The 27,942-nt window shown below is 48.4% G+C and overlaps 1 pseudogene; it reads left to right on the top strand.

Moving 5' to 3' along the window:
• The first annotated feature begins 11,954 nt into the window (after positions 1-11,954).
• Positions 11,955-13,893, top strand: LOC101021082 (annotated as a pseudogene).
• Positions 13,894-27,942: the final 14,049 nt, after the last annotated feature.

Genomic DNA, 27,942 nt, shown 5'->3' with positions numbered 1-27,942 from the left:
AGGCCCAAACTACATCTCCCAGCTTGATTTTTTTTTTTTTTTTTAAATAACCAAGAAGTATTTATTTATTTATTTTATTCTATTTTTTTGGAGACGAAGTTTCACTCTTGTTGCCCAGGTTGGAATGCAATGGCGTGATCTATGCTCACCGCAACCTCTGCCTCCCAGGTTCAAGCGATTCTCCTGCCTCAGCCTTCCCAGTAGCTGGGACCACAGGCATGTGCCACCAGGCCTGGCTAATTTTGTATTTTTAGTAGAGACAGAGTTTCGTCATGTTGGTCAGTCTGGTCTCCAACTCCTGACCTCAGGTGATCCTCCCGCCTCGGCCTCCCAAAGTGCTGGGATTACAGGAGTGAGCCACCGTGCCCGGCCCCAAGAAGTCTTTTTTTTTCCTAAATCAAACCATGCATCTTGATTTTGGGGTTCAGATAATATGGACACCACAGCGGTGGGACAAGTCATGCAACATTTGAAGTACTCAGTTTCCCTATCTGTAAAATGAACAAATTGGACACATGGTGGCCCTGGTCCCTTCCTGTGCTAATAGTCCTGGACTCCGAGCCCACACACTAGAAAGGTTGGAGTCCTGGCTCTATCTCTTGCTAGCTGGGTACCCAAACAAGCTAAATAACACTTTTGTGCCTCAGTTTTCTCATCTAAAAAATGATGGTGATTGCAGGGCATAGTGGCTCATGCCTGTACTCCCAGCACTTTGGGAGGCCGAGGAAGGTGGATCACCTGAGGTCTGGAGTTCGACACCAGCCTGACCAACATAGAGAAACCCCATCTCTACTCAAAATACAAAATTAGCTGGGCGTGGTGGCACATGCCTGTAATCCTAGCTACTCGGGAGGCTGAGGCAGGAGAATCACTTGAACCCAGGAGGTAGAGATTGCAGTGAGCCAAGATCACACCATTGCACTCCAGCCTGGGCAACAAGAGCATAACTCCATTTCAGAAAAAAAAAAAAAAAAAGTTAAATGGTAAACTTTATGTTATATGTATTTCACCATGATTCAAAAAAAAGTATTAGCTATGTGGGCTAGGTGTGGTGGCTCATGCCTGTATTCCCAGCACTTTGGGAGACTGTGGTGGGCGGATCACTTGAGGTCAGGAGTTCGAGACCAGCCTGGCCAACATGGTGAAACCCCGTCTCTACTGAAAACGCAAAAATTAGCTGGGTGTGGTGGCGGATGCCTGTAGTCCCAGCTACTCAGGAGGCTGAGGCAGGAGAATTGCTTGAACGCAGGAGGCAGAGGTTGCAGTGAGCCCAGATTGTGCCACTGCAGTCCAGTCTGGTGACAGAGCAAGATTCCATCTCAAAAAAAAAAAAAAAGTGTTAGCTGTTGTGATCTCTTGTCTCAGATATTGTTATCAAGCTGCCAGATGTACACTGTAAACCAAAACTAAAATTCTAAGGCCCCCAACCATCTGAGTGGACTTCCTTCTCAGCCAGGGTGCTCTTAAAATGTAACCTGAGAGACTGGTTCAGGCCTTGATGGGAAGTGGGTGTCTGACATGCCTCATATACCTCTCCAGCATTAAAATCAACACAGACCTGATAAGAAGCATTTATAATCTATTCTCTCTGAAACCTGCTGCCCGAAGACTTCCTCTGCACAGTAAGAACTTTGATCTCCACAACCTTTTTCTCCACAAAGGAAACCCAGACATTTCCTTTCGATTGATCCTAGGTTTGTTTGTTTGTTTGTTTTTTGCTTTTCTTGTGACGGAGTCTAGCTCTGTTGCCCAGGCTAGAGTGCAGTGGAGCGATCTCGGCTCACTGCAACCTCTGCCTCCCAAGTTCAAGTGATTCTCCTGCCTCAGCCTCGCGAGTAGCTAGGACTACAGGTGTGTACCTCTACGCGTGGCTAATTTTGTATTTTTGGTAGAGATGGGGTGTCACCATGTTGGCCAGGCTGGTCTCGATCTCCTGACCTCGGGTGACCCACCCGCCTCACCCTCCCAAAGTGCTAGGATTACAGGTGTGAGCCACTGCGCCCCACCTGGATGCCTTGCTTCTGAAAGCCTTCCTGCCTCATTCAGATTCCAGTCATGTCTGATCTTGTTCTGGTCTTCTTGGTTCAGAGGGGAGGAATTATTGGTTTGGGTACTGGTGTTGTTAGAGGTTACGTTTTCTATTGTGCATGCCCAGGCTCCATGACTTGTAGTTTTGGGCTCTGTTATACCTAAAAAGTAACTCAACATTTTGCTATCAACAGAGTAGGGCCAGTTTGGGCTGCTCCTGTCATTACAATAGCTTCTCTAGAGAGCAGAGCCCAAACAATGCGATGATTACTACTTACCCTGTAACTGGCATTTGCAGCTCAAATTGTGCTACCCCTTGCACGTTCTCAGTTACCTGAGAAGCAAGTTATATTTTCCCCTTCAAATCCAATCCTATCTTTGTCATACGGAACAGACAGCCTTGATGGTGTTTTGGAGTCAAGGAAAGCTGGAGAATGAGGAATGAGAGCTCTAAGGAGAGGGACCCTCCCAGTTCTGCTGGAACTCCAGCTGAACTCCCAGCCCTTGCCATCCTGACCCTGGAGCTACTGCATTGGAAAACAGTTTCCCCAGAAGCTGGACACCCAATGGGGAACTACAGAGGTGGGTTCTCTTGGGGTCCTCTCAGATTAGCACCAGGTGAATGGCAAATCCAGGAGGAGCAATGCCAAGGCCCCATACTGTTGAGAAGGCCCTTGGGCCCAATTGTGCCCTCAGCAAAGCCATATTGAGGCAGAAGAACAGGGAGGGTAAACCAAGGGTTAAGATATAAGCAAAAGAACAGCACGTGCAGCCAGTTCTAGACAAGATTAGGCAGCGCACAGGCCACACCTCGCCCCTGTGATGGCAAGACAGAAGTTTTTACTTCAGCCTCTGATTGACTGCAGGCTGAGGCTCCACTTCAGCCTCTGATTGGTCACAGGCCAGTCCTTCATAAGGTGTAACAAATTGGAGGCCTCTAAAGGGCACCTAGCGGTGTTTTCAAATTCCTTTAGCCTAATAAACATCCTTAAATGAGAGGGGTGGGGTGACTCTTGAGCCGCTTGCTCAAGCCCGCTCCTACTCTGTGGAATGTACTTTTGCTTCGATAAATCTGTGCTTTCATTACTCCATTCTTCTGTTGCTTTGTCTTGTCTTTCGTTGTTTCGTTCTTTTGTTGCTTTGTGCATTTTGTTCAATTCTTTGTTCAACATGCCAAGAACCTGGACAACTCACAGTCAAGACCTTCCATCCAGTAACAGTTTTGCTTTGGGAACCGCAGGGGGGGAGGGCCAACAGGCCTGTGCCTTGGCAGATGATTCTTACTTATAACTTGGCCCAGTAAAATGCCCAGAACAAGGGCTCTGTCACTGGCCTTCACTGAAGGAATAAGGTTTTGTTTCATAAATCTACTGAATGCATCCTATCAGCAAGACACAAAAGCAAGGCTACTTAACCTTGGCCTGGTCAGGACCACCTTGGGGAGCTTAAAAAATACTGTTGCCTGAGCCCAACCCTCAGAGGTTCTTTTTATTATTATTATTATTATTATTATTATTATTATTATTATTTTTGAGATGGAGTCTAGCTCTGTCTTCCAGGCTGGAGTGCAGTGGTGCTATCTCGGCTCACTGCAACCTCTGCCTCCCGGGTTCAAGAGATTCTCCTGCCTCAGCCTCCTGAGTAGTTGGGATTAGAGGCATGCACCACCACATCTGACTGATTTTTATATTTTTAGTAGAGACGGGTTTTTGCCATGTTGCCCAGGCTGGTCTCGAACTCCTGACCTCAAGTGATCCACCTGCCTCGGCCTCCCAAAGTGCTGGGATTACAGGTGTGAGCCATCGCATCTAGCTTTTTTTTTTTTTTTCCCCAGAGGTTCTAATTTAATCAGTCTGAGTGCAGCCAAGTACTGGGATTTTTAAAAAGCTCTCCAGGTGAGTTTAACATGCTAGCCACTGCTAAAGACTCAAATAAGAAGACGATGTCCTCCGTGAGCAAGGTGGGGGCTGTCACAGAGGGAGAGCTTTAAAAAGAGGTAAGGATGTCCCAGGCACCATAGAAGTGATGATCTCACTGGGGAAGGTCATGGACATTCTGCTGCTTCCTGTAGGCAAGAGCCATCGCCATTGCTTGGTCTGTGCACACACAATGAGGTGGAGATCCTGCCTATTGAAAATGTGGTTTTGTGTTACATAAAATAGTTCCGCAAACAGCCGCTTTTCCACCAGGCATGGTGTCTGTGCTTCTTGCTTTGGCTTATCTTGTGACTATTGACAGGGGTGTGGTCAAAACAAACCTCCCACATCCCGTACGCGTCTGCTGACTGCAGCTTTCCTGATGTAATAACAAAGCTGTCAGATGTGTTTCTTCACACCATAGAGTCTGCAGTCCCTACTGTTTTGAAATCCATGCGCATTAAGACACTGACTCACTTCCCTTAGCCTGCTGAGTTGTGTTGCTTTCTGGACCAACAAACCCTGTGGGCACCTCCCCCTCCAGAGCTCACTGAAACTGTCAGGCTTACCTGCAGGGGCCTGGGATTCTAAATCTGATTCTCTCTCACTCTTGGCAGTGAGGGGAAAGCTGTATGGGCATTGAGGTGACATTTCTGGGCTTTGATGTCTCCATAGGAAAGGACATATAAATACAGAATGTGGTTAACCCTAATTAACCCCTAATTCAGACCTTTGGGGACAGAACCAAGGTCTATTAATTTTTTCTAAGAAAGGAAAGAAATTAGAATATTTCTCTCAATTGTGTAGAAGTGTTGGACAAGGTGAACATTCCTCTGTCAAGAACTAGCTTTTGTTTAATCATTCAAGACAAATCAACTGCCAAACACTGCTCTAGGCTCCTGAAAAAATGATCATGGGAAGACAGGTATGGACCATGCCTCTTCATGGAACCTACCAAGATGTGTGCTTGGGGAAATGCACTGACTGTCTTTGGACTATTTGTTTCTTAATTAATTAGTAATAGCTGACACTTAGGGAGCATTTACCACATGCCAGTTTCTGTGCTAAACCTTTGCTTTGCACTCCTTTTAAAAATAGCTATTTTCTGGCCAGACATGGTGGCTCATGCCTGTTTTGCCATGTTGGCCAGGCTAGTCTCAAACTCCTGACCTCAGATGATCCACCTGCCTCGGCCTCCCAAAGTGCTGAGATTATAAAGGTACATCCACACATATGTTCATTGCAGCACTATTCACAATAGCAAAGACATGGAATCAACCTAAATGCCCTAATTAACCACTAATTTTTACTAACCCCTTAGTTTCCTGCTGTGGAACAGGAAAAACGCATTTGCCTACATGGCATAAACCCTGTCTCTACTAAAAGTACAAAAATTGGCCGGGCGTGGTGGCTCATGCCTGTAACCCCAGCACTTTGGGAGGCCGAGGCAGGTGGATCATGAGGTCAAGAGATCGAGGCCATCCTGGCCAAAATGGTGAAACCCTGTCTCTACTAAAAATACAAAAAAATTAGCGGGGCGTGGTGGCATGCGCCTGTAGTACCAGCTACTCGGGAGGCTGAGGCAGGAAAATCGCTTGAACCTGGGAGGTGGAGGTTGCAGTGAGCCGAGATCACGCCACTGCACTCCAGCCTGGCAACAGAGCAATACTCTGTCTCAAAAAAATATATATATATATATACACAAAAATTATGACCGGGTAAGGTGGCTCACGCCTGTAATCCCAACACTTTGGGTGACTGAGGTGGGTGGATCATCTGAGGTCAGGAGTTCAAGACCAGCCTTGCCAACATGGTGATACCCCGTCTCTATTAAAAATACAGAAAATTAGCCGAGTGTGATGGCGGGCACCTGTAATCCCAGCTACTAGGGAGGCTGAGGCAGGAGAATCGCTTGAACCTGAGAAGTGGTTATTGCAGTGAGCCGAGAATGTGCCATTGCACTCCAGCCTGGGTGACAAGAGTGAAACTCCATCTCAAAATAAAAATTAAAATTAAAATTAAAAAATTAAAAAATTAGCCAGGCGTGGTGACACATGCCCATAATCCCAGCTACTCAGGAGGCTGAGACAAGAGAATCACTTGAACCCAGGAGGCAGAGATGGCAGTGAGACTCTGTCTAAAAAAAAAAAGTTATTTAAGTTATTTTCTTTTATCACAATTCCTATTCCCTTCTCCCCTACAAACAACCATCCTAATGCTTTTAATGTTCACCTTTGCCTGTTTTCTTGGAATTTCAGGTTATTTTCTTTTTTATTTGATTTTTTAAATACATCATATACCTTTTCACAGCAGGAATTAGAGGTTGAGTCAGACGTGATTGGAAGATCTCATTCCAGTCTTTTGCACTTAATAAGATAACTTTTTTTTCCTCAACTTTTAAGTTCTGGGACACATGTGCAGGATGTGCAGGTTTGTTCCACAGGTAAACGTGTGCCATGGTGGTTTGCTGCACAGATCAACCCATCCCCTAGGTATTAAGCCCAGAATCTATTAGCTATTATTCCTGATGTTCTCCTTCCCCCTCTAACCCTCCCATAGACCCCAGTGTGTGTTGTTCCCCTCATGTGTCCATGTGTTCTCATCACTTAGCTCCCACTTGAAGTGAGAATGTTCAGTGTCTGGTTTTCTGTTCCTGCGTTAGTTTGTTGAGGATAATGGCTTCCAGCTCCATTCATGTCCCTGCAAAGAACATGGCCTCATTCTTTTCTATGGCTGCATAGTATTCCATGGTGTATATATACCACATGTTCTTTATCCGGTCTATCATGGATGGGCATTTAGGTTGATTCCATGTCTGTGCTATTGTGAATAGTGCTGCAATGAACATATGTGTGGGTGGATGTACCTTTATAACAGAATCATTTATATTCCTTTGGGTATATACTCAGTAATGGGATTGCTGGGTCAAATGGTATTTCTGCTTCTAGATCTCTGAGGAATCACCATACTACCTTCCACAATGGTTGAAGCAATTTACATTCCCACCAACAGTGTAAAAGTGTTCCTTTTTCTCTGCATCCTTGCCAGCATCTGTTGTTCAGGTTATTGTGCATACATGTATTCGAATATACATTTATGTCAGGTATGTTTATGCAAATTAGAATATATAGACTTTTTTCTTCTACACTAGGTTTGTAAGGTCCACCTGTGCTGCTGTGTGTGCATCTACAACCTCTTCTCACAGCTGTGTGGTGCTCCACACAGTGCAGCCACCGCCTTTTACCTGTCCATTTTCCCCAGTGAAGAACCCAGCTAATGTTTGTACTTTTGGTAGAGACGGGGTTTCACCATGTTGGCCAGGCTGGTCTTGTACTCCCAACCTCAGGTACTCCTCCCACCTCGGCCTCCCAAAGTGCTGGGATTACAGGTGTGAGCCACCGCACCCGGCTGTGCTTATGAATTCTAATAAATCACAATTATTAACAAGGAGAGAGCACTTTCTCTGTGCCAGGCACTATTCTAAGCACTTAGCATGTATTTCACTCGTTTAATATCCACAACTCTATGAGGTGGGTAATATTATTGTACTCATTTTGTGGAGTAGAATATAGAGGCTAAGGTTCTCACCATTAGTAAGTAACAGAGTAGGGATATAAACCCAGGCTCCCCAGGCACAGAGCCTGCACTGTGGGTGTCCTACTGTCCCTTGTCACTCTGGCCCAGATAAAATACGGCTTTTAGAAACTGTGAAATACAGGCGCAGTGGCTCATGTCTGTAGTCCCAGCACTTTGGGAGACCGAGGCAAGTGGATGACTTGAGGTCAGGAGTTCAAGACCAGCCTGGCCAACATGGCAAAACCCTGTCTCTACTAAAAATACAAAAATTAGCCAGGCGTGGTGGCATGCGCCTGTAATCCCAGTTACTTGGGAGGCTGAGGCAGGAGAATCACTTGAATCCAAGAGGCGGAGGTTGCAGTGAGCCCAGATTGCACCACTGCACTCCAGCCTGGGTGACAGGGTGAGATCTGTCTCAGGAAAAAAAAAAAAAAGAAACAGTGAAATACAGATAACTAAAGTAGGCTCTAACTGTTTTATTCTAAGTGAGCTCCACCCGGGACACTCCAAAGTCCAGAATTGCATTGGTGAACACTTGCAGTGGTCTCAGTGGCCTGGAGACCTCACATCCCTACTGGAGTCAAAGTCTCTGAACATGTCATTTGGTGAAGAAAGTCCGCTAATTCATTAAGTCAAAAGTCTTCATTAAGTGACTATTTGGATAGCCATAGGGCCCCATTTCTTGGCCCAGTCAGATGGCAGGGTGCTTGTCACTATGTTTGGCAGGTGTTCCCAGTCCCCTGTGGGTAACCCAGTCCTGGGGGCTGAAAGCATGACTGCTTCCTGGGAGCCTGTGCTGGCTCTGGGACCTTTGTTCTTGGCCACAGGCCCCATTATTCTCAGATGCCTTTCTTTCTGTTTGATCATCTTTTGACCTCATCTTGGTTACTGTTCCTGACCCTCATGTTTCCCCTCACACTTCCCTTTTGTCTCTAGCTTTCATCTCTTTTCCTCTCTTACCTCTTTCTCAGGTTTGAATCACATTTTGTCACCTGCCCTTTCTTCCCCTTTCTCTTTTCTCTGACCTTGAATCCCAAGGCCATATTGGAACTGGAGCTGGGTCTATGCAATGTCACTTCTCCTTCCTTTCCGGTCCCATGTCCCACCCCCTCCAGGAAGCTCCTGCTCTGGGCTCCCTCTCCTCCCTCTCCTCCCTCTCCTCCCTCTCCTCCCTCTCCTCCCTCTCCTCTTGCAGGCTCGGCCGCTGTCAGAGCAGTTTCCCTTCCCATAGCTTTACCTTCTTCCTAGACTGTCTAGAGAACCCAGCAGGAGGGCAGCCTCCTCGGGTTGTGTGACAGTGGCTCTAAAGGGTCGTTTGGTCAAATTTAGATGTAGCAGCAAAGTAGTTCTGGCTGCCTCTTGCTGAAGTTCTGATCGATTTCTCTTCCCCAGGGAAAGTGACTGGGCATGGATCCTTTTTGGTATCTCCTTCATTTCCTGGGAATAATCTCCTCTACTCTACTCTTCCAGGCAGTCCTTCTCATGTCAACTCAACCTATCTGACCTCTAATTAGTCTCCACTCCCGCTCTCCACCATGCCTTTGGGCAGATTTATCAGGCAGCCCTGCCCTGCCCTGTGAACTGTCTCTACCTTATCTTGTGTTCTGGCACCTGCCATTGTCAAATGCTCCAGGGTGCCTGAGTTTCTGCCTTCTCTTGCCCCAACAGACTCACCAGGGAAGGTTGAACAGGTACTAAAAGGGCACTGATACGCCATCAAAGGCACACTTGACTTTTTTTTTTTTTTTGAGACAAAGTCTCGCTCTGTCACCCAGGCTGGAGTGCAGTGGCACGATCTCAGCTTACTGCAACCTCTGCCTCCCGGGTTCCAGCAATTCTCAAGCCTCAGCCTCCCGAGTAGCTGGGATTACAGGGGCCCGCCACCATGTCCAGCTGATTTTTGTATTTTTGGTAGCGACGGGATTTCACCATGTTGGCCAGGCTGCTCTTCAACTCCTGACATCAAGTGATCTGCCCGCCTCAGCCTCCCAAAGTGCTGGGATTACAGGTGTGAGCCACCGTGCACAGCACACCTGACTTTAATTTAAAGGACATAGATCATTTCTCAGCACAAAACCTGAGCTCCCTCCATAGCTAAGTCCAGCCATTCCTTACGTGTTCATAACTGTGAACACCTTTCACCGCCATCACCTTCATGCATTTGCTTGTCCTACCCTTTGCCCCCTCAAATCTCCCACTGCACACCACATCTCCCCAGAGCGGAGAATGCCTCCATGCCCTTTCCAGTACAAGTTCTGGGGCTCTTCCAGGGCCTGCCTCCCCTGAAAAGCCTTCACTGCTCTGCCGTCTTCTCTGAGTCCCTGTGGCCCTCCCTGAGGGGCATGGGCACTTACGTCCTTACCAACACTCCTGACATGGCTAGTACCTTTTTTTTTTTTTTTTTTGAGACGAAGTCTCACTTTGCTGCCCAGGTTGGAGTGCAGTGGCAAGATCTCAGCTCACTGCAACCTCCGCCTCCCAGGTTCAAGTGATTCTCCTGCCTCAGCTTCCTGAGTAGTTGGGATTACAAACGGGCGCCACCATGACTGGCTAATGTTTGTATTTTTATAGAGACGGGGTTTCTCCTTGTTGGTCAGGCTGGTCTTGAACTCCTGACTTCAGGTGATCCACCCGCCTCAGCCTCCCAAAGTGCTGGGATTACAGGGGTGAGCCACCACACCCAGCCATGCTTATTAGATTTATAAACCAAAAATAAAATCTTAAGTCCCCAACCAACTGAATAGACCCTCTTGGCCAAGGTGACCCCAGAGAAACCTGAAAACCTGAATTCCTGACCAGGACAGGAAGGAAGGCCAGCCATCCCTCATAGACCCTCTCCCTTTGGAGTTCAGTGAAAAATTATGCCAGGGCAATAGATATATCTCTGAGACCTGTGGTTACCAAGAAGGTAGCCAATGTTGGGGAAGACAAAACCAACTAACTGCTAACACCAGAGGGCACAGTGTGAAGCGCTGTTCCATTATGTAGATCATCAAATCTGCAAATCCGCACTCTGTAGATTTGTATCATCAGCTCCCTGAGGAACCTTCACTAAAATGGATTGTGAGAGTAACTCTATTGGAAGCAGTATCTTTGGTTTTAAATGCTGTAAGAGTGGAAAAAACATGTTTGTGTTACTGGAAAGGGGTCCCAATCCAGACCCCTAGAAAGGGTTCTTGGACCATGCCAGTCCATAGAATATATTGAAAGCAAGTTTATTAAGAAAGTAAAGGAATAAAAGAATGACTACAGACAGAGCAGCAGCTTTGGCTGCTTGACTGATAGTACTTACAGTTACTTCTCTTTTTCTGAGACAGAGTCTTGCTCTGTCACCCAGGCTGGAGTGCAATGGCTTGATCTCAGCTCACTGCAACCTCTGCCTCCCGGGTTCAAGCGATTCTCCTGCCTCAGCCTCCGGAGTAGCTGGGACTACAGATGCGTTTCACCATGCCTGGCTCATTTTTGTATTTTTAGTAGAGACGGGGTTTTACTGTGTTAGCCAGGATGGTATCGATCTCCTGACCTCGTGATCTGCTTGCCTCAGCCTCCCAAAGTGCTGGGATTACGGGCGTGAGCCACCGCAGCTGGCCTATTACTTCTTGATTATATGTTAAACAAGGGTGGATTATTTATGAGTTTTCCGGGAAAGAGGTGGATAATTTCCAGCACTGAGGGTTCTTCTCCTTTTAAGACAGCATAGGGTAACTTCCTGATGTTGCTATGGCATTTGTAAACCGTCATGGTGCTGTTGGGAGTGTCTTTTAGCATGCTAATGATTATAATTAGCATATATATAATTAGCTGCGAGGATGACCAGAGGTCACTTTGTGGCCATATGGGTTATGGTGGGATTTGGCTGGCATCTTTACCTGTTTTGTCAGCAAGGTCTGTGTGACCTGTATCTTGTGCCGACGTCCTATCTCATCCTGTGACTTAGAATGGCTAACTTCCTGGGAATGCAGCCCAGTAAGTCTCAGCCTTATTTTACCCAGCCCCTATTCAAGACGGAGTTGCTCTGATTCAAACTCCTCAGCCTCCTGAGTAGCTGGGACCACAAGCACATGCCACCACGCCTGTCTCTTTTTCTTTGTATTTTTTGTAGAGCCAGTCTAGTCTCAAACTCCTGTGCTCAGGCGATCCGCTTGCCTCAGCCTCCCAAAGTGCTGGGATTACAGGCGTGGGCCACCACACTGGGCCTTGTTACTGTTATTGAAGGCATTCACACAGGGAAGAGGCAGGAGCTTTCTTCCTGCTTCATCTCCAGGAGCAGGGAAAAGAGAATTTATAGCCCCAGGGCCCTGTGGGCAGATTCTTTCTTGGCTCACTCTACAGAAGGTTCCAGGAAAACTGGCAGGCATGGTGCGCACTGGGCATTTCCCTGCAGCTCAGCCTCCCAGGGAGCCAGGAAAGAATCCTAAGAAAAGTCTTTCCAGCATGCAGGACTCCCAGGGCTCCAGAATCCCTCCTGCAGTGCCAAGCCTGGCCATCATGCTGACTGCACCAGCAGCAGAAAGCAGGAAGCAAGGGGATGATGCGGGACTGGGGGAAGTATTTGGCAGGTGGGGAGGAAGGGGTCAGCTGGCAGCAAAGCCATGGTCCTTGGAAGTTGGATCCTTTCCTTACTCCACATTGCTCACAGCAGAATCTTACTCCCCACCACATCCCCACCCCCACTGGACCTAGCCCTCAGGAAGCCACAAGCCTGGAGGACTCTCCTGTTAGATTGGATGCTTGCAGACTGAGCACTTGCTGACTCCTGGCTGTGACACAAAGCCTTCTGTTGCTCCCCCTGGGTCCCTCACCCGCCAGGATTTACTCATGTTTCTAAGAAGAGGCTCAGAAGCCAGGGGACCTGGGGCAGGAGGCTCCCTGTGAATACAGAGCGTCCTATTCACGGATGAGGGCTCAGTGTACTTGCCCTAAGGGAGTTGGTTGGGGCACTGGGACACACAGGCAGTTCGTGGCAAAGCAGGGACTGGAGGTGGGTCTCTGATCTGAGTCACCATCCATGGCTACTGCCATCTCCTTCCCTGCCCACCAGTGCCCATCAGTGTCAGGGAGAGCTCCCTGGTACTCCCTGGTTCAGGAGAGGCATCTTGTGACTCCTCATGTAGCCAAGGCCTGGGACCTGGGGCCAGGGAAGATCCTGAGCCTCTGTCACGGGAGAGGGAGTATTGGCCTTACCCTAAGACTTCTCTGCCAGAAACCCCACCCCTTATCCCCAGCTCAACCCCCAGGCAGAGGGCCTTTTCTCCTCCTCCACCTGAATCTCCAGTTCCAGGAAATAAGAAGCTGGCTCCAAAGGAAGACCTCCCCTTTTTCAAGGCCCTGTTTATCTCTAAAGTGGACATGATTGATGCCACAGGAATGCATTCAGCTGCAAGTAACAGAAAACATGACCAACAACGTGGGAAAGATTATAGATGTTTACTTTGCTCATGACAGAGCTTCTTCTCTGAGAAAACACCAAATGGCAGATGACACAGTGCAGCGGGAGGCCCAGAGGCCCTGGGATGAGGAACCGTGGCAGCTTCTGCAGAGGCTTCGGCACTGGCATCTGGGGCTGGGGTCATGGCCAGGGTTGGGGCCAGGGGCATGAGAGCTCCAAGGCTATGGAGCTCTCAGAGGCAAGGCTGAGGATGAGGAGTGGATGCCTGTCACCAAGCGGGGCCATCTGGTCAAGGACGTGAAGATCAAGTCCCTGGAGGAGATCTATCTCTTCACCCTGCCCCTCAAGGAGTCATATCATTGACTTTTTCCTGGGGGCTTCTCTCAAGGATGAGGTTTTGAAGACCATGCTGGTGCAGAAGCCGACCTGCGCTGGCCAGTACACCAGGTTCAAGCCATTTGTTGCCACTGGGACTACAATGGCCACCTCATTCTGGGTGTTAAGTGCTTCAAGGAGGTGGCCACTGCCATCCAAGGGGCCATCATCCTGGCCAAGCTCTCCATGGTCCCTGGGCATGGAGGCTACAGGCCATCATGGCTTTGTGCTAGTGCACCTTAACCCTGCACCCAAGGGTGCTGGCATCATCTCAGCCGTGTTGCCCAGGAAGGTGCTGATGATGGCTGGTATCGATGACTGCTACACCTCAGCCAGGGGCTGCACTGCCACTCTGGGCAACTCTGCCAAGGCCAGCTTTGATGTCATCTCTAAGACCTACAGCTACCTGACCTGACTTCTAGAAGAATACTGTATTCACCAAGTCTCCCTACCAGGAATTCACTCGCCATCTTGTCAAGACCCACACCAGAGGGTCTTGTGCAGAGGACCCAGGTGCCAGCTGTGGCTACAACATAGTGTTTTTATACAAGAAAAAGTTAATTTGGCCGGGCGCGGTGGCTCAAGCCTGTAATCCCAGCACTTTGGGAGGCCGAGACGGGCGGATCACGAGGTCAGGAGTTCGAGACCATCCTGGCTAACACGGTGAAACCCCGTCTCTACTAAAAAATACAAAAAAAAAACTAGCCGGGCGAGGTGGTGGGCGCCTGTAGTCCCGGCTACTCGGGAGGCTGAGGCAGGAGAATGGCGTAAAAACCCGGGAGGCGGAGCTTGCAGTGAGCTGAGATCCGGCCACTGCACTCCACCCTGGGCGACACAGCGAGACTCCGTCTCAAAAAAAAAAAAAAAGACTGGGCACCATGGCTCACGCCTATAAACCCAGCACTTTGGGAGGCTGAGGTGGGTGGATCACTTGAGGTCAGGAGTTCAAGACCAGCCTGGCCAACATGGTAAAACCCTGTCTCCACTAAAAATACAAAAATTAGCTGGGTATGATGGCAGGTGCCTGTAATCCCAGCTACTTGGGAGGCTGAGGCAGGAGAATCGCCTGAACCCGGGGGCAGAGGTTGCAGTGAGCTGAGATGGCACCACTGTACTGCAGCCTGGGTGACACAGTGAAACCCCATCTCAAAAAAAAAAAAAAAAAAGGGAGAAGAAAAGACAGGGCTCTGGGCTGTGGTCATTCTGGTTCTTTTAGGTTTCCCCTCATGGTTTCACAATGGCTGCAGCAGCCCCATACATCACATCCTCACAACATGTTCAGATGCAGGAAGCAGGGGGTGATACCAGGCAAAGATTTTTCACCTCCCAGCTTTGATCTTATCAGCAAAGAAAGACTGTTTTCAAGAAGGTCTCAAGAGGTCTCCTGACCTCTCCTCACAGCACTGGCCAAACAAGGGCTATAAAGTCTAAAGTCCTCCCTGACCAAGCTGGGACATATCTGGCCATCCCGTCCTTTACAGTGAGTGGAGGACAGGAAGAAAGGTTTTGGGACTGATTTTGGGTTAACCAAACAAAAGTACTTGCCACAACTGACCAGCTCTAGGAGTCCTGGTTTTGAGCAACTAGACTTGGGAACAAATGTATCACAAGGCTAATCCTCCCTAGCTTCCTGACAGTTTCTCTCCATCAGAAGAGAAGTGGATCCTCACTGGTGTTCTCTCCAAGCTAGAGTCCTAACCACTGTGAGAATACATTCCACTACTGCTCCACAAATAAGCCATAAGCGCAGGGGTTAGATCTGAGGCTCTTTTTTTTTTTTTTAATCTGTCTTTTGTTTGTTTTGTTTTTGTTTTTTACTTTTTAAAATTAATTTATTATATTATTATTATTATTATTATTATTATTATTATTATTATTATTATTTTGAGACAGAGTCTTGCTCTTGTTGCCCAGGCTGGAGTGCCATGGTGTGATCTTGGCTCACTGCAACCTCTGCCTCCTGGGTTCAAGCAATTCTCCTGCCTCAGCCTCCTAAGTAGCTGGGATTACAGGTGCCCGCCACCATGCCTGGCTAATTTTTGTATTTTTAGTAGAGACGGGGTTTCAGCATGTTGGCCAGGCTGGTCTGGAACTCTAACCTCAAGGGATCCGCCTGCCTCAGCCTCCCTGGCCTGTGGCACCCTTTTTGAAAGTTAATTGACTTTACATGTACCGGTTTATTTCTAGACTCTAAGTTGTACCTCATTGATCTACACCATTAATTTCTAAGGCAATGGAGAAAGGGGCAAATGAACACAGGTCCAACTCTTTAGAGAAACAAATTTAATAAAGCAAAACACTCTTCTCACTGGACTACATTGACCTGGGCAGAATTTTTGGGGTTCACGATAGATTTTGAGTCAAAATATCTTATCTAAACTTCTTTTGTTTTGAGACCGGGTCTCATTCTGTTGCCCAAGCTGGAGGGTAGTGGCATGATCGCAACTACTGTAGACTCAGCCTCCCGGGCTCAAGCGATCCCTTTACCTCAGCCTCAAAAACAGCTAGGAGTACAGGCATAAGCACCACACTCAGCCTTATCCGAACTTTGAACATTGGCATGACCTTGGTTCCTTTTTCTTTGGAGACGAAGTCTCGCTCTTGTCGCCCAGGCTGGAGTGCAGTGGCGCGATCTCGGCTCACTGCAACCTCTGTCTCCGGGTTCAAGCGATTTTCCCGCCTCAGCCTCCCGAGTAGCTGGTACTACAGGTGCATGCCACCATGCCCAGCTAATTTTTTTGTATTTTTGAGACAGAGTCTTGCTCTGTCACCCACGTTGGAGTGCAGTGGCGAGATCTTGGCTCACTGCAAGCTCCGCCTCCCGGGTTCACACCATTCTTCTGCATCAGCCTCCCGAGTAGCTGGGACTACAGGCGCCCACCACCACGCCCGGCTAGTTTTTTGTATTTTTAATAGAGATGGGGTTTCATCATGTTAGCCAGGATGGTCTCAATCTCCTGACCTCGTGAACTGCCCGCCTCGGCCTCCCAAAGTGCTGGGATTACAGGCGTGAGCCACTGTACCCCGCCAATTTTTTGTATTTTTAGTAGAGATGGGGTTTCGCCATATTGGTCAGGCTGGTCTTGAACTCCTGACTTCTGGGGAGGTGGCCATCCACATGCTGAAAAATGGCTTCTTCTTTTTAATCCTAACCAACTGTCCAAGTCAGATAAACACAAATTCACGCTGTGAAGTTTTGGCCTAGAAGTTACTTTCCCTGGGGAAGCTGATAGCCCCCCTATCTTGTCAATGCCCTTCCTATCAACCCCCTCAATAAGCTCTCCTAAAAGAACAGACTCACAGTCCATATAATTGTGGGGGAGAAAAACCCTTGGTCCCCTGGGTGGTAACAAATGGAGGACATTTAAGGCTGGCAGTTGGTGTCTGGGGAACAGTCTGGATCTCCCGTGCTCCACGACCTACAGATTGCAGACAGCTGGTCAGGTGGAGCCAGGCTGTCAGTTCTCCCACCCCCCGTCCCCACCCCCGACATCATGGGACAGAAAAAGCTGGCACCCGTGGGTGGGAAGAATTTCAGAGAGAAAGAGAGAGAGTGAGCAGGAGAGGAAGGCTGCTTGCAGCCTTGAATAACATCTTTCTTTGCATATTTTCTTCCTCCAGAACAGTTTGGAGGCACAGCCCAGCTGCTGCCTTTGGCGTTTGATCAGCATGATTACCCACGGGCCCATCCTTTCTTAGCACTGTTAGAGACCACAGAGATAGCGCTGGCTTCCAGAGTGTTCTGGGGGTGCCTTTTCTACCTTTTGCTATCCTTCCATCCATTCCTGTGGGTTCTAGGGCAGCTGCTGGTTTGAAAGAGAGCAGAGAGACTTTTGTTTGTTTGTTTTGAGACGGAGTCTCGCTCTGTTGCCCAGGCTGGAGTGCAGTGACATGATCTCGGCTCACTGTAACCTCTGCCTCCCGGGTTCAAGCGATTCTCCTGCCTCAGCCTCCCGAGTAGCTGGGACTACAGGTACATGCTCCCACCACACCCGGATAATTTTGGTATTTTTAGTAGAGACAGGGTTTCACCATGTTGGCCAGGCTGGTCTTGATCTCCTGGCCTCGTGATCTGCCTGCCTTGGCCTCCCAGAGTGCTGGGATTACAGGCATGAGCCACCACGCCCGGCCGAGAGACATTTTTTAAGAGCAAAATCCATGCATGGCCAGGCTTCGGAATCTTTCTATGGCTTCCTAGACTCTCAGGGCACCCACCATGGCAGTGGCACTGACATGCAGCCCAGTGTTGTGGCCCAAGGAGGGCTTACGAGCTGACTCAGAGGAAGGAAGCTTGTTCTTGGCTGCAGGGCAAGGCTAGCCATGGGGGTGGGCGCTGGCCAGCTGGTGTGATATTCTTGCTGGTCCTGACTTTCATTTCCTCTGGAAATCCCACACACTTGACCGCAGAGGCTTTTGCAATATGTGTGTATCCTAATTCCCCTGGGGTTTTTCTCTTTTTGTTTTCTGAGCAGTGGGTCACCTTAAGTAAGATTACACACAAAGTTGGAGCTTTCTGTTCCAGGAAGGCAAAGGTTACAATCCTAGCAAGCCTAACACCCAAAAACACAAACACTGAAACCAGGAGAATGGGCTAGAAAATATGTACCCTGGTCGGGTGCGGTGGCTCACACCTGTAATCCCAGCACTTTGGGAGGCTGAGGAGGGTGGATCACCTGAGGTCAGGAGTTTGAGACCAGCCTGGCCAACATGGTGATTGAGACCACCCCGGCCAACATGGTAAAACCCCATCTCTACTAAAAATACAAAAAATTAGCCGGGCATGGTAGGGGGCACCTGTAATCCCAGCTACTTGGAAGGCTGAGGCAGGAGAATTGCTTGATCCCGGGAGGCAGAGGTTGCAGTGGGCCAAGATCGCGCCATTGCACCCCAGCCTGTATGACAAGAGTGAGACTCTGTCTCAACAAAAATAAATAAATAAGAAAGAACCTAGCTCCTTCCACCTGTTCCCACTTGTGTCACTTACTTTTAAAGTTCTGCAAGCCATGTGGGCCCACCCACTTTTTCCAGCCTGGAGTTCCCTGGGTTCTAGCCCCACGCCCACAGAGAACTTCCGATGGATTTGTTCACAGGGGCTGGGAGTCTTCCGGTTTAAGTAAAGGACAGTGGCAGAGGTGGATCTTCTGCCCCAGAAACATCTTGGCTGAAGGAGACTCCATCTGCCTGGCCCAGTATATGGGGAGAATGCCAGCCCCTTGTTGGTGAAGGTGCTTCCAGGGACAGGGACAGTGGGCTGCCTTTCTCCAGCGATCTGCCCCTCAGGGGCATATGTGAAGAGAGAAGCTGAAGAAAGAAAAGGCCAACTCGTCCTCTTGGCTCGACTTGTCTCTCCAAGTCACCTTCTTCCTCACTCCATCCAAACCCAAGTACCATCCGCCCATCCAACAGATACTGACTGAACATCTCCCAGGTGCCAGACACCCTTCTAGGCACTGGGATATGGCAGTGATGATGACAGTAAGGCCCAGTGACTCTCAGAAAGTTCACACTGTAGTCAATGGAGGCTGAAAAGGGTCGGTATATTCCGCAGAAATAGTGTTAACTACAAGAAAGCAAAAACAGTAATGGCATAGAGAGGGACTGAGTCTTGGGGAGATGCACCCCTTTGCAGAGGGGTCAGGGAAGGCTGCTAGGAGCTGACTCTCCAGCTGAGCCCTCCGTGCTGAGAAGAGGCCAGCTCAGGAGAGATTAAGGGAAGAGCATCCGGGCAGAGAGAACAGTGAACATGGAAGTCCTGAGGGGCATCGAATATGCCGGAATCCGGAAGTCCAGGGAGCACTGTGGAAAATCTCTTGGATTGTTTTCCCTCTCACCTGATTACTCTCGGAGATGTTCATGGAAGCAAGAAATCCTTCCCGTCTGCAAAAAGTATATGCACGTAGGCCGGGCGCGGTGGCTCAAGCCTGTAATCCCAGCACTTTGGGAGGCCGAGACGGGTGGATCACGAGGTCAGGAGATCGAGACCATCCTGGCTAACACGGTGAAACCCCGTCTCTACTATAAAATACAAAAAACTAGCCGGGCGAGGTGGCGGGCGCCTGTAGTCCCAGCTACTCTGGAGGCTGAGGCAGGAGAATGGCGTGAACCCGGGAGGCGGAGCTTGTAGTGAGCTGAGATCCGGCCACTGCACTCCAGCCTGGGCGACAGAGCGAGACTCCGTCTCAAAAAAAAAAAAAAAAAAAAAAGTATATGCACGTTTGTTTACATGGAGCGTTGGCTGGGCATGGTGGCTCACGCCTGCAATCTCAATACTTTGGGAGGCTGAGGCGGGTGGATCCCTTGAGGTCAGGAGTTCAACACCAGCCTGGCCAACATGGTGAAACCCTGTCTCTATCAAAAATACAGAAATTAGCTGGGAGTGGTGTGCATGTCTATAATCTCAGCCTCTTGGGAGGTTGAAGCAGGAGAATTGCTTGAACCCAGGAGGCAGAGGTTGCAGTGAGCCGAGATCGTGTCACTGCTCTCCAGCCTGAGCAACAGAGTGAGACCCTGTCTCAGAAAATCAAAATGAAGACATGGAGGGTCATTTTGACTAAGTAGAGCAGTAGATGGCAAGCTACACTGTCAGCAGGGACCCTTAGCTTTCATGAGGAGAGAACACAGCCTTCTGTTTTCCCTTTAGTGCCCCATGGAGTCAGACATTCCCGTCGCTCGCTGTACAGACTGCCTGACTCCCATGGGCCAAGGATGAGGGTGATGAAATTTCTTCTCTTGGTGAACAACGCTTCTGCTGACTTCTCTTAGTACACACAAATCTACTGAACACTTACAAACGCAGTCTTTTTTGGCAAGGTAGGCTCCAAACTCCTCTTACAGCAGAGGGAACAAGGTTTTGCTCTCTTCTTCCTTCCAGGAGATGTGGGGCCAGACCAGGTACAGATTAACCTTGCAGTGGGCTCCCTGCTAAGGCTCCGTGCAGCGCCAAAGCCAGGCCCTTGAACTGCGGACTAAGAGGCCTGCTCCCACACTGCCAGGTCACCCACTGAGCTCAGGACAGCTTCTTTTACTTAACTGACCAGAAAGCTGCTGAGGGATCTCAGGGGTAGGCCAGACGAGCTCAGGAACTTTGAGCCCCTACCCCTCCATTCACCCCTCTCATTGTTTCCTCCAGCTGACCCTCCTGAGTTAACCCCCCACACCAGGACTGGGAGATCCAATCGACAGGTGTGGTTTTCTCTAGGAAAATAATCATGATAATGACATGCAGGGGGAGGAAAAATCATTCAAGCCCACTCCCAAATCCCAGGGTGAGGGTCTCCCTGGTTTCATCACTTCCTGAAGTTTCTTGATGGTTTCTCCTTAGGGTCTTTCTAAAGTCCCTGGGGCAGCACTTTGCCACCAGCCACCGTGAGTAACACAAAGCGTGCCCGAGTCCACCTCGGGGCCTGAATCTTCCCTGCACCGGGCGCCACTTTGGCTGGCAGGAGAGCAAGGTTGGGGAGGGGAACAGGACGGAGAGGAGGTGGGGAGCATGCCACGTGGCACAAAGGCCCAAGAAGCAGACACTGGATCCGAAGACGATGAGCAGAGTGGGAGCAGGCAGCGTCATAGCGGGGGCACTCGGATGCTGTGGATGTGACTCCCCAGGACAGGGAGCAGTGGGTTAAGGAACAGGCAGAAAGAAGGGTCCTATTCTGCTATGGACCAGCAGAGGAAGGGGCCACATCATGGTGAGCCCCCTACCCCACCTGGACTGAGCCTCGGGTTCTCCCAGCCCGGGTGGGCAGTCCAGGAGACCCACTGAACATAGCCAGCCTGGTCCAGCATGTAGAGGAGGCCTGGGCTGGGGGCAGCCTGGACTTGGTCAAACCGCGCAGGTAATTCTTCCTTCTGTACACAGCTGAGGGTCAGGACACGCTCCCCTAAAAGCCCCGGCTTCCCATAAAAGTCTCAACAGAGGCAGAGTTGGGGCAGCTCCAGGTGCTGAGAATTGCCAGACACCATGATTTCTAAAGCCACTTTCACTCTTTCACCATGTTTGACTCTGTGACACTTGGGTTTCAAGGCCACCTCAGTGAGATAAGGAGGTACAAGGTCAGAGCTGCCAAGCAATAAACTGTGGTTTAGCGGTGGGGACAGGGATTGCAAAATCTAGGCAAACAATCAATGATATTATTGTAGGGACATTCAACAGGTTATAGGGTCTTCATGTCCGTCCATCCTCACAGCAACGCCAGGAGGTGAGCAGAGCAGGTAACCTCATGCAGATGCACATCCAGAGAGGTGGCTATCGTGGGCTTCACTGCCTATGTCCCTACCCTGCTCTGGACCTTTAGGGCCTACCTTTATTTTATTCTATTTTTTTTAATTTTTATTATCTATTATTTATTATTTTATTTTATTTTATTTTATTTTATTTTTTTTTTGAGACAGAGTCTCGCTCTGTCGCCCAGGCTGGAGTGCAGTGGCCAGATCTCAGCTCACTGCAAGCTCCGCCTCCCGGGTTCACGCCATTCTCCTGCCTCAGCCTCCCGAGTAGCTGGGACTACAGGCGCCCGCCACCTCGCCCGGCTAGTTTTTTGTATTTTTTTTTAGTAGAGACGGGATTTCACCGTGTTAGCCAGGATGGTCTCGATCTCCTGACCTCGTGATCCACCCGTCTCGGCCTCCCAAAGTGCTGGGATTACAGGCTTGAGCCACCGTGCCCGGCCTATTATTTATTATTTTAATCTTTTTTTTTCTTTTCTGAGACAGAGTCTTGCTCTGTTAACCAGGCTGGAGTGCAGCGGTGCGATCTCGGCTCACTGCAACCTCTGCCTCCCAGGTTCAAGCCATTCTCCTGCCTCAGCCTCCCAAGTAGCTGGGACTACAGGTGCCGGCCACCATGCCTGGCTAATTTCTTTTTTTTTTTTTTTGAGACAGAATCTCACTCTGTGGCTCTGGCTGGAGTGCAATGGCGCGATCTCAGTTCACTGCAACCTCTGTCTCCTGGGCTCAAGTGATTCTCCTGCCTCAGCTTCCTGAGTAACTGGGATTACAGGTGCCCGCCACCATGCCCAGCTAATTTTTGTATTTTTAATAGAGATGGGGTTTCACCATGTTGGCCAGGCTGGTCTTGAACTCCTAAACTTGTGATCCACCTGCCTCAGCCTCCTAAAGTGCTGGGATTACAGACATGAGCCACTGCACCCAGCCTATTTTTTTATTATTTTAGAGACAGGGTCTCACTCTGTCACCCAGGCTGGAGTGCAGTGGTATGATCATGGCAACTTCAAACTCCCCGACTCCAGCAATCCTCCCGCCTCAGCCTCTTTAGTAGCTAACACTACAGGTGCACAACACTGGGCCCGGCTAGTATTTTTCTTTTTTAATTTTTAGTAGACAAGACCTCTCCCTATGTTGCCCAGCCTGGTCTCAGAACTGCTGGGCTCGAGCAATCCTCCCGCCTTGGCTTCCCAAAATGTTGGGCTTACAGACATGAGCCACCATATCCAGCTACTTATTTTATTTTATTTTTTAAATGACACATAAAAATTGTACATATTAATGGGGTATATAGTGATATTTCAATATATATATTTTCTAGTGATCATATCAGGGTAATTAGCATATCCGTCTTCTCTAACATTTATCCATTGTTAGAAACAAAATGCTTGTTCCTTGGTGCCACAAGGAAAAATCAGCATTCAGACAAAAAGTTTTCACAGCAAGGCAGTTTTACTTTCTGCAGAAAAGGTGCTGCTCGTCAGCAATCTTGCCACGAGAGCACACTGAATAAAGAAAGGCAGGAATATTTATCCCTTATGTATTGGGTTCTTACTGCTGTGTCCTATCTCCATTGGTTGAAGCGGGACCTCACAGTCTAAGTTAAATCCGGTTGGCTAACAACTTAAGACTTTCCTAAATAGGTAAAGGCAATGGAGAGCAAAAGGAAAAGAGGAAGTTGCTTACGAAAGGACTTAGAGAAGTAACAGCATTTCCAAATAAGGAAGAGGCGGAGGCTGCGAGCTGGGACATGCCTAAGCATGTCCAGAACAAATATCTTGGCTAAAGTACAAGGACATAGAATATATATATATAGTTTGTTTGTTTGAGACAGAGTCTCGCTCTGTTGCCCAGGCTGGAGTGCAGTGGCACAATCTCAGTTCACTGCAATCTCCACCTCCCAGGTTCAAGCAATTCTCCTGCCTCAGCCTCCTAAGTAGCTGGGATTACAGGCATGTGCCACCACACCCAGCTAATTTTTGTATTTTTAGTAGAGATGGGGTTTCACCATGTTGATCAGGCTGGTCTCAAACTCCTGACCTCGTGATCCACCCTCCTCGGCCTCCCAGAGTGTTGGGATTACAGGCGTGAGCCACTGCGCCCAGCCAGACATAGAATATATTTATTCCCTTATATCTAACAGTTACATAGGATAGGTCTTAACAAAGAGTTATTAGCAAAAAGCAAGAAGGCTTTGGAGGAAGTTAGTCTTTAAAAGAAACTATTATTTCTAACATTTATTATTTATTCTTTAACAAGATGGGAAACTTTGAAGAGGAACTTTTTACTTTCCACATCCATTTATCTTTTTTTTTTTTTTTTTTTTTGAGACAGGGTCTTTGTCATCCAGGCTGGAGTGCAGTGGCGTCATCTCAGCTCACTGCAACCTCTGCCTCCTGGGTTCAAGCGATTCTCATGCCTCAGCCTCCCGAGTAGCTGGGGTTCCAAGCGTGCTCCACCATGCCCGGCTAATTTTTTGTATCTTCAGTAGAGACGAGGTTTCACCATGATGGCCAGGCTGGTCTCGAACTCCTGATCTCAAGTGATCCACCCACCTTGGCCTCCCAAAATGCTGAGATGACAGGCATGAGCCACCACACCTGGCTTTCATTCACTATGTCTTTTTTTTTTTTGAGACAGAGTCTTGCTTTGTCGCCCAGGCTGGAGTGCAATGGCTCGATCTCAGCTCACTGCAACCTCTGCCTCCCAGGTTCAAGCGATTCTCCTGCCTCAGCCTCCTGAATAGCTGGGATTATAGGTGTGAGCCACTGTGCCTGGCCCACCATGTCTTAAAAGTGCTGGAGGGAAGTGGGAGCTGCGACCCTTCCAAAGGACACCTTTCATACCTAGAGCCCGTGCCGCAGGCAGACAATTTATTGAAAAGCAATCTGTCCCAAAACAACCAACCAAAAATCAATTTGACAAATTCACCCAAGAGCCCCTAGGCTGGAAATGATCTCTCTCTGTCTCCACTTCAAGCCTGTCTCCCAGAAAGTATTTTTTGTTTCTTTATAACATGACAGCTCAGCAAGTCATTAAAGATTTTTCCTAGTCATTCTATTCCCCTGGCCCTCTTCTCCTCCTAGAACTTGTATTTCTAGCCAGCAGAGTTGAGACATAGTACATCTTACTTAAGCAGATGTACTGGCCAGGCACGGCGGCTGACACCTGTAATCCTAGCACTTTGGAAGGCTGAGGCAGGTGGATTGCTTGAGCTCAGGAAGTTTGAGATCAACCTGGGCAACATGGCGAAACCCTGTCTCTACAAAACAAACAAACAAACAACCAAAAAGACAAAAAACCAAAAATTAGCTGGGTACGGTGGTACGTACCTGTAGTCCCAGCTACTTGTGGGGCTGAGACAGGAGGATCCCTTGAGCCTGGGCAGCAGAGGTTGCTGTGAGCCAAGATCGTGCCACTGCACTTCAGCCTGGGTGACAAAGTGAGTCCCTGTCTCAAAAGAAAAGAACACATGTGTTGAACATTGCTCAGAATAGAAGGCCATGCCTCTTTTTATGATTTTTTTTTTTTTTTTTTGAGACGGAGTCTCGCACTGTCGCCCAGGTTGGAGAGCAGTGGCACGATCTTGCCTCACAGCAAACTCCACCTCCCAGGTTCCCGCCATTCTCCTGCCTCAGCCTCCCGAGTAGCTGGGACTACAGGCGCCCGCCACCACACCTGGCTAATTTTTTTGTATTTTTAGTAGAGACGGGGTTTCACCATATTAGCCAGGATGGTCTCGATCTCCTGACCTCCTGATCCGCCTGCCTCAGCCTCCAAAAGTGCTGGGATTACAGGCGTGAGCCACCGCACCCAGCCTTTTTATGATATTTTTATCTTGTAGACCCACAGAGCTTCTGCTCTCATCTCCCTAAACAAGGGGTAGGAACAGTGTGTCCACTCTCTCTCCCATAGCACAGAACACTGTGTTTGCTATGGAGTGAATTAAATATTAAGCAAATATTTATAAGATGAGTGGATGGGTAGGTAGCTGCATAGATGATGGTTCTGTCTTGCTTATGAAGAAGTCATCCCTTGAGGGACATCATTAGCCAGGGTTTGATTCCCTGCAGGCCCCAGCATTGGTTCTAAATGTAGAATGTTTGGTCCTATCCATCCTTGCCCCAGGGACAGAACAGGGATCTCCTCCTGCCAGAGGCCCCTCCAACACCCACTCTTCTTCTCTGCAGGTGATTCTCCAGAAACGCCTCACTACCTGCAAAGGGTGGCTTAGTAGGGATTGGCAGATCTCCGTCTCGAGACCATTTGCCTCCAAAGCTTGATCTCTGAGCCTGGAACAAAGGGCTTTGTTGTCAGGTGAAAGCTTTCCGCAGCCCTAGAGCCAGCCCCACAGCGCCTCCTGCTACAGATGCTCTGCCTGACACCCTATTATCCTGGAAAGGCTGGGAGGACATTGGCAGGGAGGGACAAATAAAATGAAGCTATCCTTCTGAGGAACACGGCATAAAATCCAGAAATTGCTCCTATGGCCTATGGAAAACTGATGTCTGATAGAGGCAGCATCCCAAGTCATGGGAAACAATGGGTGACTTTGGCGGGCACAATGGCTCACGCCTGTAATCCCAGTACTTTGGGAGGCCGAGGCAGATCACCTGAGGTCAGGAGTTCGAGACCAGCCTGGCCAACATGATGAAACCCCACCTCTACTAAAAATACAAAAATTAGCTGGGCCTGGTGGCATGTGCCTGTAACACCAGCTACTTGGGAGGCTGAGGCAGAAGAATCACTTGAACCTGAGAGGCGGAGGTTGCAGTGAGCTGAGATCATGCCATTGCACTCCAGCCTGGGCGACAGAGCAAGACTCCGTCTCAAAAAAAAAGAAAACCAGAAAGAATGGGTGACTTCATAGCTGGTGTCAGGATAGCAGGAGAGCCTCGTGGACTCAGAACCAGCTGGAAGCATTCCTCATGCTGTGGACCACAGTGCATTCCAAAGGGGTTGGGGATTTATTTATTTATTTATTTAGAGACGAAGTCTCACTTTGTCGCCCAGGCTGGAGTGCTGTGCTACAATCTGGGCTCACTGCAACCTCTGCCTCCTAGGTTCAAGCAATTCTTCTACCTCAGCCTGCCAAGTAGCTGGGATTACAGGTGCCTACCAACACACTCAGCTAACTTTTATATTTTTAGTAGAGACAAGGTTTCACCAAGTTGGCCGGGCTGGTCTTGAACTGACCTCAAGTGATCTGCCCACCTTGGCCTCCCAAAGTGCTGGGATTACAGGCGTGAGCCACTGCGCCCAGTGGGGTTGGAGATTCAAATGTAAAGATGAAACCATACAAGTCTAACAGAAAACATAGACCAATTCTCCTATAATTTGGGAGTGGGGAAAAATTTCCTAATGTTGACTCAACACCTGGAAACAATAACGGGAAAAGATGAACAAGTCTCAAGGAATTAAAGTTTTGTATGGAAAAAAAAATTAAATGAAAATTTTAAACATACACAAAATTAAAAAGAAAAATGATAGATTGGTTTAAAAAAAACAACAACCTTACAACCTATATCACAGACAAAGGGCCGATATTCTTAGTATATGAAGAGCTTTTAATATAGATAAAAAAGGCCAACAACCTGAAAGAAAAATGCACTAAAAATACAAACAGTTTACAGAGAAAGAAAGGCAAATATTTCAAAACTATATAGAAAGACACTCAACCTTGCTTATAGTAAAAGAAACACAAATTGCCCCAAATAACTTTCTTGTTGATCAGATTGGCCAAAATCCAAAAGCTTACTACTGTACACTCGCTTTTCCAGGCTGTGAGAAAACCAACATTCTCACATATTCCTGGTGGGAAATGCAAAATGGTACGGTCTCTGTAGAAGAGAATTCGGTAATATCTAGCGAAATTATGAGTGCATTTGCCCTTTGATCCTGCAATCCCACATCTAGGAATCTATACTAAAGATACACTGAAAACAATACAAAAAGGCACTGAGACATGCTGTTTATTGCAGCTCTGTTTGTAAAAGCCAAAGCATGGGAAAAAGCCAAAAATCCATCAATAAGGACTTTGAGAAATAAACAATAGCACATCTACACAATGGGGTACTTTGCAGCCACAAAAAGAACAAGGAAGATCTCTACAAGCGAATACAGTATGATCCTAAGGACACCTTAGGATCTGTTTCTCTAAGAAGGAAAGATACAAATATAAATAAAAATAGATAAATACAGGGCCGGGCACGGTGGCTCACACCTGTAATCCCTGCATTTTGGGAGGCTGAGGTGGGGAGATCACAAGGTCAGGAGGTCGAGACCAGCCTGGCTAACATGGTGAAACCCCGTCTCTACCAAAAATATAAAAAATCAGCCAGGCGTGGTGGCGCGTATCTGTAGTCCCAGCTATTCGGGAGGCTGAGGCAGGAGAATCGCTTGAACCTGGGAGGCGGAGGTTGCAGTGAGCTGAGA

This window comes from Papio anubis, chromosome 12, assembly GCF_008728515.1.
Source record: "Papio anubis isolate 15944 chromosome 12, Panubis1.0, whole genome shotgun sequence".
NCBI classification, from domain to species: Eukaryota; Metazoa; Chordata; class Mammalia; order Primates; family Cercopithecidae; genus Papio; species Papio anubis.
Note: the sequence above shows the minus strand (reverse complement) of the source record. Positions and strands in the feature narration are given on the sequence as shown.